The 18,287-nt window shown below is 46.3% G+C and overlaps 1 long non-coding RNA gene across 1 annotated transcript; it reads right to left on the bottom strand.

Moving 5' to 3' along the window:
* Window positions 1-366: 366 nt before the first annotated feature.
* On the bottom strand, window positions 367-7,153 carry LOC142818009 (uncharacterized). Its single transcript, XR_012895475.1, has 2 exons — window positions 3,540-7,153; window positions 367-3,275 (listed from the first exon to the last, which is right to left on the bottom strand). It is a non-coding gene; the product is annotated as an uncharacterized LOC142818009 (long non-coding RNA).
* Window positions 7,154-18,287: the final 11,134 nt, after the last annotated feature.

Genomic DNA, 18,287 nt, shown 5'->3' with positions numbered 1-18,287 from the left:
AGACAAAAATCGGTATTTTTGTATCTCTTCTGGCAAAAAGTGTGGGTGAAAAGGAGCGATACCGATTACAAGCATGGTAATAATAGCACGGTACATAACCAATCACCTAAGTAGTCCTGGAATGTGCAGTGACTCAATAATGAAAACCTAGAATAATTGTTAGCTATATCCGACTCTTGACAACTGTACTCATCACTGTAATGTTGGTGTCATGGTAGCTTAGCAGGCAAAGTGTTGTGCTGCTAAGCATAAGGAAACAGGCTTGATTCCTGGTGATGGTGGCTGCATTTCAATGGGGCAGAGAGCAAGAGCACCAGTGTACTATTGTGAGCAGTGTGAGAGAACACGAGTGGATGAACAGAGAAATGGCTGTTGTTGCACTATGCTTTATTATCACAATAAATTCACACACAGCTAGTGATACAATCAGCACTAGCAAGGTGGCAGTGGCAAAGCTTAATAGAACCATAATGCCCTTTGTTAAAAACAGAGAACATAGCGCACGCTAGATGAAAAGAAAAAAAATTGCCCGCAGCTTCCCTCGGGGGAACACTGAGGAGGATGCGGAGCATATAATTGGTTAACGGGGTGTTAAAGTGCGACTTACTTGGGTCGATGGCTAAATTGGTTAACGTGGTTGTGAAATGGGGTGTTAAATTGCGACTTACTTGGGTCGCTGGCTAAATAGGTTAACGTGGTTGTAGGAGGGTTGTTAAATGAGTGAACACGTACGACACGTATCCCGTTTTCGAAAGTCCGGGTCCTCTTGTCGACGCTTACGTTTCAAAGCGGCCGAATCCGGTGCTGCTGCTCGACGCTGACGTCTCTCAGCGGCTTCACGTTCTCTAAGTTGAGCATCTTCCGCTCGACGCCGACGTTTACGTTCGGCGTCGCGAGCTCTTCTCCGCGCTGCCTTGTCTTCGGACGACGACTTGTTTGCGGTTCCGCCAACACTTTGGCCGGCGCTGGTTGAAGGGACGGCGATCGTTGCGACCTCGGACGTCGACGCGCCGTACAAACCAACCGACGAGCGGCAACTGAGCGAGCGAGCGCCGACCTTGAGTATATATACAGCGCATGCACTGTCACGGTGCATGCACTGTCAGCTGTCGAATGTTCGAGAAGGGGGAGAAGCGCAACGGCGCATGCGCGCGCGTCAGCTGCCGATGTTCTCTAAGCGCGACGGCGCATGCGCGCGCGTCAGCTGCCGATGTTTTCGAAGCGTGACGGCGCATGCGCGCTACATTATACAGCTAGCGAATGTTCGTGAAGAGGAGAAGCGCACGCGGTGTGTAGAGGAGGAAGGGTGCACAGATGGTGGAGGAGTGAAGCGCGCGCGGTGTGTAGAGGAGGAAGGGATGCACAGATGGTGGAAGAAGGAGGAGGAAGCTTGGGGACGGCGCCGCACTACAAGCCTCGAGTATTAGATGCTCCACATCTAAAACTAAGATGGCACGTGGCACAAGGATCTTGGCGCTTTTTCACTGGAATAAATGGCAGCGTTGAGACGCACTGCTCGATCTCTCCAGGCGTATTCGTGCCAAAAACCCGTTCACCTACGAATGAAGTCTTCGTATTTTACACGCTTTTCAGTGTTTCCATCAGCTGCTGCAGTGATCCACGCAACAGTGTGTTTGAGGCTATTTGCCACGCATTCCGCGTTCCCTGCCACAGTACTCACTATAGTACTTATTTTGGGTTAATGTTTAGGTTAATGTTAAAGAGCACAAGGAGAATAATCCAATATCCCTTTACAGTGCATTATAAACATACTATGGCTTTTATGCATCATGTCCCAGATGATATGTTAGTTTACGGGGCTCACATTTGTCCAACAAAGGCTTCATTTATGTTTTACGAGTTCGACTACTGAATTATTTGCAAACAGTACCTAATAAAAGTACAAAATTTCCATTATATGACTGTCTAGATTGGGCTCTCTATGACTAAGATCATCAGAACACACCTGATTCAGTTCAAAATAAGAATAGTAGTCCAGCTATTCGGATGACCTAATTGAATTCTTACACACACATAGCTTTCTACCAGAACACAAACATGTGTAAAACATTAAAATCAACTTCACAGTCCTCACCAAATAATTGTTCACTAGTCATCTGCTCTCACAAACGCCTGTACTATAAGCCCACACAATTACGTACCTGCAAGAACTGAGAACTTATGATTCTCTAATGTGCAAATGTTCTAGTCTGAACACAAAAACCATACGCATGCTTATCGTCCAGTTCAAACTGACGTCCACATATAAAAAATGAAGGTACCCAAAATTCAAATTAAAACACTCCTACAAGTAGTGTATAGACCTGTCAGCTCATGCAAATTAAGCCACTTAGTAGTTGCACGTCACCAAAAGATGTACTTGAACGACACAGGTAACTAACTTTTCAAACAGATAGTACGTGGAAATACGCTCAAAGCGTGCAACAGAAATACACTCAAAGCGTGCAACAGAAATACACTCAAAGCGTGCATTTTGATAAAGATAGGAATGAAATATGGCAACTGCGAAATAAATATAGCTGCAGCTCTGTTTAAAAAAAGAGGAATAACAAAACCCATGCTTGCCTGAGCATTGTGAAATGACGAATTTTACTTCTGCTGAGAGTGTGGCTCTAACTATACAGAATAGCCCTTTTTTTTTTCTAAATTTTATGTATAAAATTATCACAGCTTCTTAACGTCTACCAGCAGTGGATGCTGGTAGATGCAAACAAACCCCCACAGGCTTTATTCACTGGCTCGCTTTTCCCTACATATTATTCTTTAAATTCTAGTTGGTGCTGGTAGATGTAGACAAACCTCCACAGGCTTTATTCGCTGGCTCGCTTGTCCCTGCACATTATTCTTAAAATTTTAGTTCGACATCTTCTGCACTGATGGCTGGAGACGTCAAAGCACTTTCTGTGATGCAATGAAGTGTAATCAATCCTCTGCACATTCACAAAAAAATTTGCTTGTTGTATAAAGATATATGGAATCAAATACGGAAATAAAATAAATCAGTATTTTTTATTGCTTCCGGCAAGAAGTGTGGTTGGAAAAGGGGTGATACCGATTACGAGCATGATGGAAATAGCACAGTACATAACCAAACACCTAAGTAGTGCTGGAATGTTCAGTGACTCATTAATGAAAACCTAGAATAATTGATTGATTTGTGGTGTTAAACGTCCCAAAACCACTATTTGATTATGAGAGACGCCGTAGTGGAGCGCTCCAGAAATTTTGACCACCTGGGGTTCTTTAACGTGCACCTAATGATTGATTGATTTTGATTTGTGGGGTTTAACGTCCCAAAACCACCATTTGATTATGAGAGACGCCGTAGTGGAGGGCTCCGGAAATTTTGACCACCTGGGGTTCTTTAACGTGCACCCAAATCTGAGTACACGGGCCTACAACATTTCCGCCTCCATCGGAAATGCAGCCGCCGCAGCCGGGAATCGAACCCGCGACCTGCGAGTCAGCAGCCGAGTACCTTAGCCACTAGACCACCGCGGCGGGGCTTTAACGTGCACCTAGAATAATTGTTTGCTGTATCAGACTCTTTGACAACTGTACTCATGATTGTAACATGGGTGTCTGGGTAGCTTAGCAGGCCAAGTGTTGTGCTGCTAAGCACGAGGAAAGTATTGATTTTCGTGATGCTGCCTGCATTGTGATGGGTGCAGAGAGCAAGAGCACCAGTGTATTATTGTGAGCAGTATGAGAGAGAACACGAGTGGATAGGAATGGCTGTCGCCGCACTATGCTTCATTATCACATTAAATTCACAAGCAGCAAGTGATACAATCAGTTGCTGTTTTGTATCAGCACTAGCAAGGCAGCAGTGGCAAGGCTTAGTAGAACCATGATGCTCTTTGTTAAAAACAGATAACGTAGTGCACGCTAAAAAACAGAAAAACGAGGAATGAAGCGTGGCACGAGGATCTTTGCACTTTATCACTGGAATAAATGGAAGTGTTGAGACTCGCTACTTGATCTCTCCAGGTCTATTCGTCCAGAAAACTCATTCATCGACAAACGAAGTCTTCGATTTTACGCCCTTTCCAGTGTTTCCATCAGCTGCTGCCATGAACCATTCGACAGCGTGTTCGAGGCTATTTGCCATGCACTTCCGTATTCCCTGCCATAGTGTTCATAATAGTATTATTTCAGGTTGGTGTAACAGAACACGAGGAGAATAATCCACAATATCCCTTTAGAGTATGTAATAAATATGCTATGCCATTTGCACATAATGTCAAGGATGATATGCATGCTGCTTTACTGGGCTTAGATTTGTCCGACAAAGGCTTTTATTATACTTTACAAGTTCGGATGCTGCATTATTTGCAATCAGAACCTAATGAAAGTACAAAGCTTCCATGAAACGATCGTCTAGATTGGGCTCCTCTATGAATGTGATCATCCGTACACACCTGATCCTGTTCTCAAAATAAGGGTAATAGCCCAGCTATTCGAGTGACTTAATTGGATTATTACACACACATAGCTTTCTACCGAAACACAAAGATATGTAAAACATCAAAATCAACTTTACAGTCCTCACCAAATGTGTTAACTAGTTATCTGCTCTCACAAGTGCCTGTACTAAAAACCCACGCATTTAGGCACCGACAAGAACCGAGAAGTTATGATTCTTTAGTGTGTGAAATGTTCCAGTCTGAACACAAGACCATACCCATGCATATCATTCAGTTGCATAACGTCCATGCATAAAAAATTAAGGCACCGAAGATTCAAATGAAAACACTCCTACAAGTAGTGTATAGACCTATCAGCATATGTAAATTGAGCCACTTTGTAGTTGCACCTCACCAAAAAATGTACTTGAAGCCCACAGGTAACTAACTTTTCAAACAAATAGTATGTGAGAGATGCGGATAAATTCAGCTTTTATAGTTTGACCAAAATGAGCACATGACTGATTACCTGCATGGATTAATTAGTAATACAAACACATCGCATGATGCACAACACATAAAACAGCACCTAAAGCTGCTGCAACCCACTGCAGGTATACGCCAAAGGACACTATCGATCCCTCCCTCAAAAGCTATGCTGTCACCATAGAGGAAAACAAACAGCAAAATAGTTCAGAAACAATAAAACATGCATGACAGCGATGAAGAGGCAATGAAACTAATGCATTTCACTGTGTACTCTGAACACCAAACGCAGCAGTCCAATACGTTCCATGTTTGTGTTCAATGAGCATGAGTCCTATGTAGATTTCACCTGCATGGGATTACTTGAGGAGTTAATGGCATGAAACACACACAATTGACAGCACCTGACACCCACGTACAAAGCACACTTTGTGCCTTTCTATGGGTGATATTACATCCAAAACCTAGCACTGCACTGCTGTTTTGTGATGAATAATTCCTCAAATGCTGATTAACTCTTATACTAAAATCACAATATTCTTTTATACAGATGGCAATTAGGCCTCAGCTCATGCTCAGTCACTTCATGTGTGCGTCGAAACATGTTTCAAGTCGAACACAGCTGAAGATGTCTATTGTCAGTGCCCTTTTCTCAGCCTATCAGCGACAGTGCAAAATAGCTCATGGGAATACTTTACTGGCATGAGTAGATTTAGGGCACGGTATCCAGCACCAGGTGCAAACAAAATTGGTAATCGAAATGTACTGGAAGCCTCCAAGGAAACTGTTTGGTTAATACGGGTCAATTTCGTTTGCTTTAATTAAAGGTTCATGGCAAAAAGATACGCCAATAACAACAAAATGAGCAAAAGCCAATCTGCAAGGTACTGAAAAGCTACAATTTCGGCAACTCGGTTGGCTTTTGTAACTATCATCATAACTGCCATGAAAGTTTGACATAAGTTGTTGGGACAGTTGTACGTTAACAGATTTTATATTCAACACACAATTTTGGTTAGTTATACTGTAGTTTTCCTTATATGCATATAGCCTTCGATTATAATATGGAAATTTGTAGGGAACAGCAGCATTTTTTTTTTTCACTTGACTGTCGATAAGGTTTCTCTGCGGTTAAGAAACATCAAGAATACTTTCGCATCACGACTTTCTTTATTTTGAAATTTTCTGTGTGTATTATTTACACACATTACACCTAAACGCTACCTGAAGTTGTCATTTATGACTCCAACATTTTTGCACGTATCTAATACAGCACTGCATGAAAGCAAAGCGTGTAAGTGCGGAAAAAAAAATTTGTAACAGAACATACGCGAGCTGAACAGCAAATTCAAGATTGATGGGATTCCTGTATCGAGATGCCAGATACACAATAAAGCTCCACTAACACCACCTATTCACGGCACATTTCAGAGCACACAGACACCGCAAATAACTTTTGCGTCTAGCGCCGCTGCAGAACATCGCAGGGTCATACCCCGACCGGTATCTCGTGAGCAAACTTTGTCAGACACGATCGAGCACTTCGGACACAACGCGGTCACCACATCATATTGCCCGCGGCAAAGCAGCGAACATGTCGAATGACGGCGATAAAGTTTATCACCGCAGATTGTGTCATCACCCAGTACTCCTCACAAATGAACCACGAACACGGCGCACATACAAATCACAAGCGCTGCTTGCAGCGATCTAACGCTTTTGACGACAAGTATGTGTCATCCGAAGATGACATCTGCAGATGTTGACGTTCCGGTTTTCAAGTCAAAGCGAACGATGGAACGAAACAAAAGCAATCTTCGGTCTCCGAAGCTCGCGTAAACACAACTATCCGTAGGGTTCCATTGGCGATCGCAGCCAGTGACGAGAGCAGGAAGGTTGCGCCGGCGTGCTGCCTTTCGATGAAAATATGCGCGAATGCTCAGAGGTGTTCTGTTAGCCACCATAGTTCTGTGACGGGCCCACAGAACACCTGCCAGTACCGGCCTCCGGAGGCTGGCCCAAAAGCGCGTTCCTGCCGCGCGGTGGCGCTGCCGGTGGAGGCGCTGTCACGGTAGATGGACGTGTTTTTTGAGCGCTCCAGATCGACTGCGCAAATACCGTATAAACCGGAATATAAGTAAAGATTTTTTCATTAAAATAATAAGCTAAAGTCGCCCCTCGTCTTATATAGCAGTGTCTAGCCGACAGTGCAACGCTGTCTGGCAACATACGGCTTGCATGTACTTGTGAAGCCAGACTAGAGTGCCTAGAATATTTCTCCTAGTGTCGTGAACGGGCCGGCCGAGGGGAAACGGTATGCGATACAGCCGCCAGGTGGCAGTACCGCTCTCTGGCGCGCTGCTTTTTCGGCAAGCTGCGGAGGCAGCAAGCCGGAGCAGACGCTTTGCGTTGAAATTGCAGTGGTGGTTTGATGGCTTAGCACGCGATTGCCTTGTTATCCTGCGTTTTCCATGCAGACTGTAAATAAAGCGTGTGAATTTGAACGAAATGTATGCGAGCTCTCTGCCTTGTTGAGATTTTGTGTCCTCCTGCCGTGCCGCCTCTTCATAGATTGGCCGCTCGCGCGTTACCAATGCAACTTTTTAAATTGCGGTAATTAAGGGGTGGCCAACCGGGAACTCCCAGCGGTACGACTGTTCAACACAAAAAATCACATATTTCTCTCCTCATCCACGACCACCATTCCCTCCCGTAGGCTGCTGTCGCGACTTTGTTGTCATGTGCAGAATCGCAGGCACTGTACAAACCCTCTTCTCGCAACTTTTTATATATACAATGTATTATGGACACTTACTTTTCCTGCACTCGGTTGCAGGCCTGGACGCCCCCACGTACAAGGGTCATTATCTCTTCGATTGGCCCTTCTCGCCTCGAAGTAATCAGAAAAATAAATAATGCCAAAGCAATGACAGTGCGCCAGACGAAACCACTGGCGAACAGGACCTCCTGCGAATGAGTTACCAGCAGTAAGAAAAAACAAACCAATACAAAATGTCAATTTACAATATCAACATTTATTGCAGAAGTCAGTGTCAAGAATTTATTTACATTTTTCACTTTGGCAGCTCCGAACTCCTAACAGATTCACAATGCCAGATTTCTTAATTACAAAAGCCACTGTACCAGGAACTTATTTACATTTTTTACATGAACAGCACTGAACACCTTACTGACACCGCCGCATTTTCAAGAGCTTTTGCTTCTCTCGCTTAGAGGACAGGCTCTTATTTGTTGCTTTCGTGAAGAAGTGCAGTCTGGTGAGTGCGTAAAACTTAATAATCGCTGATGTGAGCTCACGACCGTGCTCAATGCAGCCAACTTTTTCAAGCTCATGACCCTGAAGAAAAAGCAAGAAGCTAACCAAGCTTTCGGCATGAAGCTTGTTCCGGCTGAAAAACACAGTGAAAGCATTTTCAAGCTTTGTGATGAGCTTTTCAAGAGCGTCTGATGGGTAGAGCAGGCCCCCATGGTTGAACTGATTGGTCAGCGTGGCATTGCAGTTCGATTCTGCTTGCAGAGGCATAATGCAGAGACAAGATGCACAATCAGGGCATGGAAATTTTTTCAGAGATTTGCGCACAACATAGCCAGCTATATAGAAAATTAGCCGGCTATCGCTCTTTTCTTCTACCATGCCATCATGGTCAAGCAGGGAGGCATGCCTTTCCAGCACTTCTTCAGCATGCGGCAGGTTTCCTTCATCCAGAAGGCTATCAACAAGGGCTGTTACACGAGCTCCCTTTTGTTCGGGCACATCAGAAGGCTCTAAAAGAGCAGTAACCAGTTCAGGAGGAGAGTTACCTCCTTTAGGGGGTCTGGCGAGGCTGTAAAATGCCATGTTATTAATGACGACCAAAAATTGCTCAGGGAAGGGGTGATCGTTGCTCCCAAAGGCCTGCCGGACGACACCAAACACATTTTCCATTTTGTCCTGGCTTAGGTTTGCAGTTAGCAAATATGTGTACTTCAGTGTGCTAGTAACGTAGCTGAGGAGTGACAGTGTGCTCTGAACAGTCACCCGGAGCCCTAAAGCAGTACTCTCGCTTAAAAACCCCCCACCGTGCTTGGCAGCATGCTCTTCCCACTCTCGCGGAAATGGGAGAAAGTCTTCCAAAAACTTTGCACTTGCTGAACCACATCTAAGGCCTTTCGAAGGGATTCGGGCCGTCATTATAAAAATCAGTCTTTCCATCGTTTGAATAAACTTCTCCGTAAACTGTGTTATCTTAAACGTCTTAACTAGGTGGTCCTTGAAAAGAAAAATCCCTTTCAAAACTTGCTCACTAAAAAGCTGAAATGCGAGGTTTACCCTCATTTTCTCAAATGCTTTTGGCTGCACGTGTGACTCCGTGATGTGCGGCATCACTTTTAGTGTCAGTGACTTGCTGTCCTTAATCCATGCCTCTCTGACAACATCAACATGGACGTGATCATCTGGGATCTGCAGGCCTGTCGACACAAATGCATTTCGGATGCACTTGATCAGATGAGGAAAGTCTGATATGAAGTGCACGTTCCTCCCTGGCTCGACCGGATGTGGAACTTTGCAGGTGATTCTCTTGGAGGTAGCTGCACAAATAGAAAAAAAGCACCTGGTTGACTACCAGCTCATATAATTAATTTAAAAATTAAAAGTAGAGATATCACACCTTTGATTCCAAACAGCTTTCAGAGAGCCCGGTTCCAGGTTGCACCATCGCTTGTCCAATAATAAACAAATAGTCCAGCGTTTTCCGCGAGGATTGTGGCTTCCAGAAGAATTTTAGACAGGACCGAGGCTTTTACATTGCCTTTTGAGGCAAAGACGCCAAGGATCTGAGTCCATTTTCCTGCAAAGATATCGAATCCCACAATGCATGAGTAGCCCCCCAGATGAAATCAGGTCAAAGAGGCAATCGAGTAATAGTACCAAACACTGCTGATAAATTTAAGTACTTGTAAACATTTATCCACAATACGGCTGTGTTTCAAATGCACATACCTTGGAATGGCTGAAACATAACCACGAACCCGTGGTCACTGGCCTCTGTCTTATTTCTGTCATCCGTAAATGGTCCTAAGTCCACAAATCCTGTCAGCTCCCCAGATGCCTTGACGTTAATGTTCTCTGAAATTTTGAGTTCGTCAAATACAAGTCTACCATGACGGCTAAACTCGTCCATTTTCTTGGTCTTCTCCTGTAGTGCTGAAAGGACTTTGGAGTTAAATCCAAATGCGCTCTTAAAGCTTTTTATATGCTTGTCTAAGCACGACTTGCTTGGCAGAGCCATTATTTCGTGCCTGCGGACATGCTCGTAAGGCTGTGGACTTATCATTCGCATAAGAATGCACTCCAATATCCACAGTTTGTCATACGACATGCCTTTCGTCGACTTCCGAGTGGCTGCCTGAAAGCAGGTTTTGACAGCAATACGCTGCGTCACTGGCAGACCACTCAATTTTTTTCTAAAGCAGCCCTGGCAATTCCATTGTTGACTGCCCGTAGCTCTTCAATGCTCCTTTGCGCCTTAGCCAGCTTCTTCTTGGCCCGGAACAACTGCACAGACTTCCTAGAAATGCGCTGCTTGAATGTGCCTCTGTGTTTCTTCTTCAGTCTGTTCCGCTGATTTTGAATCAGTCTCCTCAGGTACTTGCACCTCAAGCAAGCTTTCCCATCCTGCGTAGTAACAAAGCACTTGGGCGAAAAACATCCGCTTCCGAAACGGACGCACTTAGTGCCAGCGGCAGGCTCAATTTCGCAGCCGCAACAAAGAAGCAGATCGTCGGCCCTTTTCAGCGAAGCGAGTGCGTCAGTTTCGGTGCTGACATAGTGCTCTTCCACATTTATGCCGCGGCAGTAAGTACTGCAAAGGTACCCATCTGCAGCACCAACTTCCTTGCTTGACGAAAACACTACGTGTTTCAACACGCACACGTCACCCGGCACTGTATTGTAGTGTCGTGCGAAGCACAATGCTTCTGGGTCACTGGGCAAGCAAATTTTGCTGCAAAATGCTGACGGCGGCGTTATGCTGTGAAACGGGTGCGGCGCCTGTGCTGTTTCCTCGCCAGCGGCAGCATCGTCACAGGCCTGGGAAGTCGTGGGTTCATTCGGCACTTTACGCTTAGCAGGCGGAGCTGTGCAGTCAGCAATATTCCTCTCTCTTCTTTTTCGAGGAACTGGTTTAGTCAGGTAAGCGGGGCCATCCGGGAAAATGGTAGGAACGGCGTCCGGCGTTAGTGATGGTCGTTCACGGTCGAATTCGACGTCCTCGCCGTTGATGACATGCTTGAAAGTTCTTTGGATGTAGCGATCATCAAAATGACGAGAACACACTACACAAGTTTCGTCTAGAACTTTGTCACCTCTTTTGATGTTTCGCGCCCATTCTTGAAGACGAACAGGGTCTTCCGGAGCCCTGAACAGAGACACCTTCTCCTTGAAAGACTTGTACCCGCCTTTGCACAAAGGCACAAAGCACGTTCTTCCTTTTTTTTTCAGGCATAGTCACACACAATCGCTGCACGAGAATTCAAGGCACATATTCGAAACGTAGCGAGAACACGCTTCACCACACAGACAGGTCGCCACCCGACACAACGTTGAAAGGCCCGGCCGGCACGCAAACTGACGCGCCAGTTGCAAGTAGCGCCCCCTAACGCTGAATCCAAATCAATTTCCCAGTCGCCGATGGGGAAGGTGCCTGTTCATGACACTAGGAGATTATTCTAGGCACTCTAGCCAGACTATGGTGGCTAGAATATGGAGGTGACGCCAACGGGAGCTCTGAGCCGCTCCTCCGTTTCGAGCAGCGCGGCGGTGGCGCTGTCGGCGGAATGGTGATGCTAGTTACGCGCGCTGCGCCTTGAGCGCGCGGACCTTTTAAAGATGCACGATTCAGATAACTCACTGTGAGGATGGCTGATAGAACGCCATTTCAAGCATTAAAAGAAATTGTCTGCCGCTGCGAGACTCCTGTGACGTTGAATCTGCGTAACTAAAAGCTTTCGTTCGCATATCCCAGCAGTGTTTTGGAGTCGGCTTTCTTAAAAAAAAATATTACCCAAGTTCTGGGGGAGGAAAATAAAACAAATATTTATTGCACATCATATTACTAGTAACATCTATTGCACATCATAGAATACAGGGTAAAATAATGAAAAAATACGCACATTTACATATGTTCGGGAGTAGTTAAAAACATTGAAACATTGCACACAGACAGCACATCGCTTGACACCAAGTAATGAGAGGCATACAATCACTTTCCACTCGGCAAAAAAAAAACCAATAGAGCTTAAGGTTACAGTATCAAATTCAGAGCACACGTCTAAGCTTCAACAATTTCATTCTTTCCTGCTTAGCGTTTCGCTTGTTGTTCTGAGTGGAGCCTAGTAAGAACATAGAACTTGGTAATTTTGTTTGTGAGGGACATGCTGTGATCAGGGCAGCCAACAAGTGTAAGCTTTCTTAGCTGCAAGAAGGAAACCAAGTCGATGATGCTGTCAGGTTTGACTTTTATCACACTGAAGCAGTGGGTAAAAGGGTTCTCGAGAGTGGTCACGAGTTCATTGAGCTTGGCTGATGGGTACAGCAGGCCTCCTCGGTCAACAGCAGCCGTGAGGGATGCTGCAGCTGGAGATAGATCGTTCTTGCCTTGTAGGAGCTGCTGGCTGCACGCTGCACATTTGGTGCTTGCAACGCTTTCTTGCCGCATATCCAGCCATGTAGAATACGAGTGCTGTTGCTTAATGGGTAGGGCCTTCACCGCTTCTTCAAATGCTGCATAGTCATTCTGTGCATTCTTTTCTTTCATTTGTTTGATGAGTAATTTAGCCTGCAGGACAGTCAGGCGACTCTTTTTCGCTTGCACTGTTCGCAGCTTAAGCCTGTATGGAAATCTTTGAGACTGGGCCACATTTTTGCCTTTTCTTCGCCTGTAGGACTCTCGATTCAGGAGCAGTCTTCGGGGGTGCTTGCATTGTGGGCAGGCTTTTTCTGGTGTTGGAGCAACCCCACGGCAGGATGGGCTGAAGGTTCTGTCATCAAGTCTTCTCCTTGTACTTTAAATTTACTCCAAATTCACCAGTTTTACCAAACCCTCAGCATGGTATCATGGAGTCGACGACGCGAAGCAACTCTTCTGCCATTTCGATGTCGGTAATGTCAAGGGTCTTTATTTTTGTGGCTTGCACAAAAGCTGTCGCTTGAAGTTTGTTTTCATTTGATGTCATTAGAACATACTTGTCAAAAGTCAACTTGTCATCATCAAGTGCGCACACTGTAAACACCTTGGCGTTGTCGGCTCCAGCAATTAGATGTCGAGCCCAGTAAGCGCTGGGAAGACCACACTTGCGGACGTCAGGAATTGCAGGAACATTCGCAACAGGCACCTGGTGACTGTCGCTTTCTGTGCTGTACGAGCCAGCTGTCTCCTCGCAAGCAGGCGTGCTTGGTTCCTGACGTCGAATTTTCGATGGCAGGCCGCAAGTGGACTTTCTTGACGTCCTTTTCTTCGGCACTATCTTTGAAAGACACGCAGGAACATTTGGGAATATGGTTGGCACCGCGTCAGATTTCAGCACCGGTTTCCCTCGGGGAATCTGAACAGTGTCGCCGTTTATCACGTGCGTGTAAAAACGCTCAATAAACTGCTCGTCGAAATGAAGCTCGCAGAACGCCGACTTCGCGTGCAACGACTTGTCGGCACGGGGTACGGCTCGTCGCCAGGCTTCAAAAAGGGCAGGGTCTTTGGGAACAGAGAAGAGAGAAGCACGCTGACCTTGCTCCCTCGTTGACACACAGCCGCTCGTGCAGCCAGGAGTGAAGCAGTGGCGTTGCCTCACTTTCGTAGTGCTGTAGTTCATCCTAAGCTCGGAACTCGCACTGTCGTGTCAGCAACTAAATACATTTTGCCAAAAGCGAGACAACGCGGGAAACTGCACACGCCCAGACACACTTTCAGAGGCGAACCGGCGAGCCGACGAGAGAACGCGGAGCGTGCGCTTCGCCCGCATCACTATGCCGACAGCAGCGCCGTGGTGGCCGTCGTGGCGGCGCTCGAAAAGGAGGATCGCGCGCGCTCGGCGAATATGCGGGCGCTGGCGTCACCTTCCAATTCTAGCCACCATAGCCAGACGCGGCCATATCCGCATTCAAATCCAATCGCAGTCTGTTTTTTTTTTTTGTGTGTGTGTGTGTGTTCGTGATTTGCTTCTGATCTGTTCAGAGTTTTCTCTCCGCTTGACATTGCGCTGCATTTTTAGTGGCCTTTTTTTTTTTCGTTCCCTGAATATGTCTAGCGGTGCGAGGAGGCAGTACTCAGCTGCGTTTAAACTAGATGTTGTTAAGTTCGCAGAAGCGAACGGGAATATGGCTGCTCAGCGGCGCTTTGGTGTATCAGAAAAAAGCGTGCGCTATTGGAGGGCGCAGAAAGGGAAGCTGCAGATGTGCACTCCTCGAAAAATGTCGTTTCGTGGACGAAGTGCCGTTCATCCGCAGCTGGAGGATAAGCTAGCGGACTTTGTGCGGGAAGTTCGCGCGCTCGCTGCCAGTGACCGTGGATACCATTCGCAAGAAAGCCGTGGAACTCGCTCGGGAAGCTGGGCTCACGAGAGAAGAGTTTCGTGCACCGAACTCTTGGTACAGTGCACTAGAAAGCCCCCCTCTAGTGCACTGTACTCTTGGGTGCGCCGATTTTTGCGACGCAAAGGATTTTCTCTCCGGCGACGCACATCCATCTGTGAAAAGTTGCCGGAGGAGTTCGAGGACAAGCTCATAAACTTTCAGCGCTTCGTAAACCGGCTTCGGGAGCAGAACGGCTACATGATGGGGCAGATTGACAACGCCGATGAGACCCCCGTGTGGTTTGACATGCCTTCGTCGACCACGATCACGCAGCGCGGCGCCAAAGATGTGAAGCTGCTGTCCACTGGCAACGAGCACTTGCGCTTCACCGTCATGCTGGCAGATGGTAGAAAGCTTCCGCCCTTCGTCATTTTCAAACGCAAGACAATGCGATGGTGCGACAGTTGCGATGGTGGTAGAGGGGAGCTCCGACGATCGGGATTGGGTACGCCCAATTCGCAAATAAATGTGGTTCGGCAGTTTTGGTGTGTTTTCCTTTTGTTTTTTGTTTTTCTTTTTCGGTAACCTGAACTTGGGGGGTCGACCTATATTCCCACTCGACCTATAGTCCGGTTTATACGGTGAGTGTTTTTGCATGTTTTGAGCTTGTCTTTATAATTATAAGGCAGCGGTTGAAATCTTCGTAGCACTTATTTTATGGTACGGCTTTTTCGCGGGCCAGTCACCGGGTATTTATTAGTTAGTGCGGGTGTGTGTGTTTGCATTTTTTGTTTTTTTTTTCCTTTTGCCACCCCGTGGGGGAGGTGCACGTACATTGAACACGCAAATTTTTGTAGTAGAGCTTAGACTTTCTTTTTTTCCGTAGTGCAGGGCTCGAGTTTAGTAATTATCGAGTATAGGGACAATCGGTGTCAGAAAGACATGGTTAAAAAGACTGTAAAGTGTTCAGGATGTGGAGTGGGTTCGAAAGTGGACCCAAGCGTAGAAGCGGATGGAGAAGAGGCTGACGCGAAGTGTAGGCCATGTGACGTCGAGGAAAAAATGGAGAAAATGATGGTTGCCCAGAGTGAACTGCTGATGAGAATCGCCGAGCTCGAGACTGCGTTGGCGACAGAGCAAGAGAAAACGAGTGCAATGGGAGAAAGACTAAGTCCGCCGAGGAAGCACTAGCGAAGCTGAACAAAGAAGCGGCCTACGGAGAGAACAGTAGGGAACCTGCAACCAGAATGGTGAAGGAATAGCAAGCAAGTTTGGAAAAAACAGGTTCAGCTGGTTCAATTGTCGCAAGGCCCAGCTTTAGCGAGGTAGTGGTGGGGCTGGGAGGGAACAAAGCAGCCGGCTTCACAGGTGCAAGTAGCCCCCAGGTGCAGGACGCTCCAGCTGAAAAGTCACAGCATGTGATAGTCGCCGGGGACTCGAATTTAAATCGATGCACAGAAGCCATCAAAGAGAGGGTAAGAGGTGACTAGAGGGTTGCAGTAGGGGCGTTCCCCGGACGCAAGCTGGAAGCAGTCATGAGGCAAGCGAGCGCAAAGCTCAAAACGACAGCTGATAGACGAAACCTAGTGATAATTTCAGGCGGTTTAAATGATGTCCTAAATGAAGATACAGCAGGACTAGCAACCACACTGGCGAAAGGCGTCGATGACATGCGCGCCACTTCTCCCAAGGTACAGGTAGTGATATGCACGATACCGGAGGTACCGGTGCGTGATAGCAACCTGCAAAGAGCGGTTGTCAACGAAAACCAAGAGATATGACGGATGAGTCAAGAGAAAGGCTTTGAGGTGGTGGAAATAAACAGAGAGGTGCATAGGTGGGGTGGTTTTCAACGAGACAGAATTCACTTCGATGGGCGGCTAGGTCATAATGTGGGTTGGCGACTTGCAGGACGCGCAGTAGCTTTTTTTTTGGGGGGGGGGGGGGCAAGCGAGCTCTTCGGGGTGCAGGATAGCTAGTAACGAGGAAAACAGCCAGGTGACTCTTCGACAGGCGGTATGGACAGATACGATTCCAAAGTGGCACCAATGTCTAAGATAGGTAGAGTCTGGGGCATGAATAGACGTAGCCACGAGTGCCGAGCCAATTCAGACATAGGGTATATTAACATGCAGGGTAGTAGAAACAGGCTGAAGTGGGAAGAGATAGAAGAACAGCTAAGCGAAAAGAGGCCGATGGTACACGGTTTTGTAGAAACACATCTCAGGGACATGGAACAACCTCCGAACAATCCGGACTACGCGTGGGCATACTGTAATAGAACAGAAGACAGCAGAAAGGGGTGTGGTATTGGGGCATTCATTCATAAAAGTACAGACTGGCAAAGGGTCAAGCAGGAGTGCAAGGAACATTTATGGCTGAAATGGAAAGTTGCAGGTCAAATGACACTCCTTGGTTTTGTGTACTTGTGGACGGGAGCAAAGGCCAGAGAGGAAAACCAGGCAATGGTAGAGTGTATATCAAAGGACATTCAGGAGTTAGGAAGAGAGTGTAAGATAATTATACTACTAGACATGAATGCGCACATGGAAGATATAGATGGGTATACCGACCCGACAGGCAAAATGATCATGGATATGTGTGAAAGGCTTGATTTGATCATTTGCAAGAGTACCGAGAAGTGTGAAGGGCAAATAACATGGGAGGTAGGAAGGCTGCAGTCGACGATAGATTATGCACTGATGTCACATAGGATGAATGATAAGCTCAGGGAAATGCACATAGATGAAGGTGGCTCCAGAAGTTTGGGTAGAGATCACAAACGTATCAAGCTAAGTTTTGGAAGAGCAGTGAAAGTGGGAAGGAGACAAGATGAGCAACTACAGGAAAATTTTTATCCAGCAAGGCAAATTGAAATAGCCACTAAACAAATTGAGAAGGTACTTACGGAGGATAATAAGACAGTGTGGACATACACGAATATAATTAGACTCTTTGAGCTAGAGCTTGCTAAGACGCGTGACAAGTCACCCCGGAAAAAAAAGAAGACAAAAACCCTAAATTTGGTGGGATGAGGAAGTTAAGAGAGCCATAGCAAAACGTCAGGAAGCCTCTAAGGAACACAGACATGCTAAGCAGCGGGGTGAACCGACAGATGATGTTGAAAGAAAATGGGAAACCTTTCTAAGCTGTAGAAGGGATGCATCCCTTCTGGTCAATGAAAAGATCAGAAGAAAGGGAGCTCAGTGGCTGGAAGAAGTACATAAAAAAGATAGAAAGGCAGCTGCGAAATTTTGGAACCATCTAAACTCCTTAAGAAATGAGACGAGCCTAGAGCAGAGTTTTATAACTACAGCCCAAGGTGCTAGGCTAGAAGGGGACGAAGCTATTGAATATATAAGTACAAGGGTGACAGAAAAATTTCAACAAAGAAGTACTTTATGCACCACAATAGACAAGGACGAATAAAGTGGTGCAATGGCTCCATTTTCACAACGAGAGTGGGAAAGGGCTGAGAAAAGGGTTCCTAGTAGTACATCAACAGTCCCAGATGGCATTCCAATTACGCTGATAAAGACATTAGGTCCGAAGTCTAAGCAGGCTTTGAGAGAGGCAGTGAGCAAAATAATAATCGATGGTTAAGTTCCCGATGGATGGAACCTTAGCAGGATGAGCATGATCTATAAAGGAAAGGGGGACAAAGCTGACATAAACAACTACCGTCCTGTAACAGTGACATCAGTGGTCTACAGGCTGGCGATGCAGATTATAAAGGAAAGACTGCAGGCATGGATAGAGGATGAGGGGGTGCTGGGGGAACTGCAGAATGGGTTTCGGAAACACAG

This window comes from Rhipicephalus microplus, chromosome 5 (assembly GCF_043290135.1).
Source record: "Rhipicephalus microplus isolate Deutch F79 chromosome 5, USDA_Rmic, whole genome shotgun sequence".
NCBI classification, from domain to species: Eukaryota; Metazoa; Arthropoda; class Arachnida; order Ixodida; family Ixodidae; genus Rhipicephalus; species Rhipicephalus microplus.
Note: the sequence above shows the minus strand (reverse complement) of the source record. Positions and strands in the feature narration are given on the sequence as shown.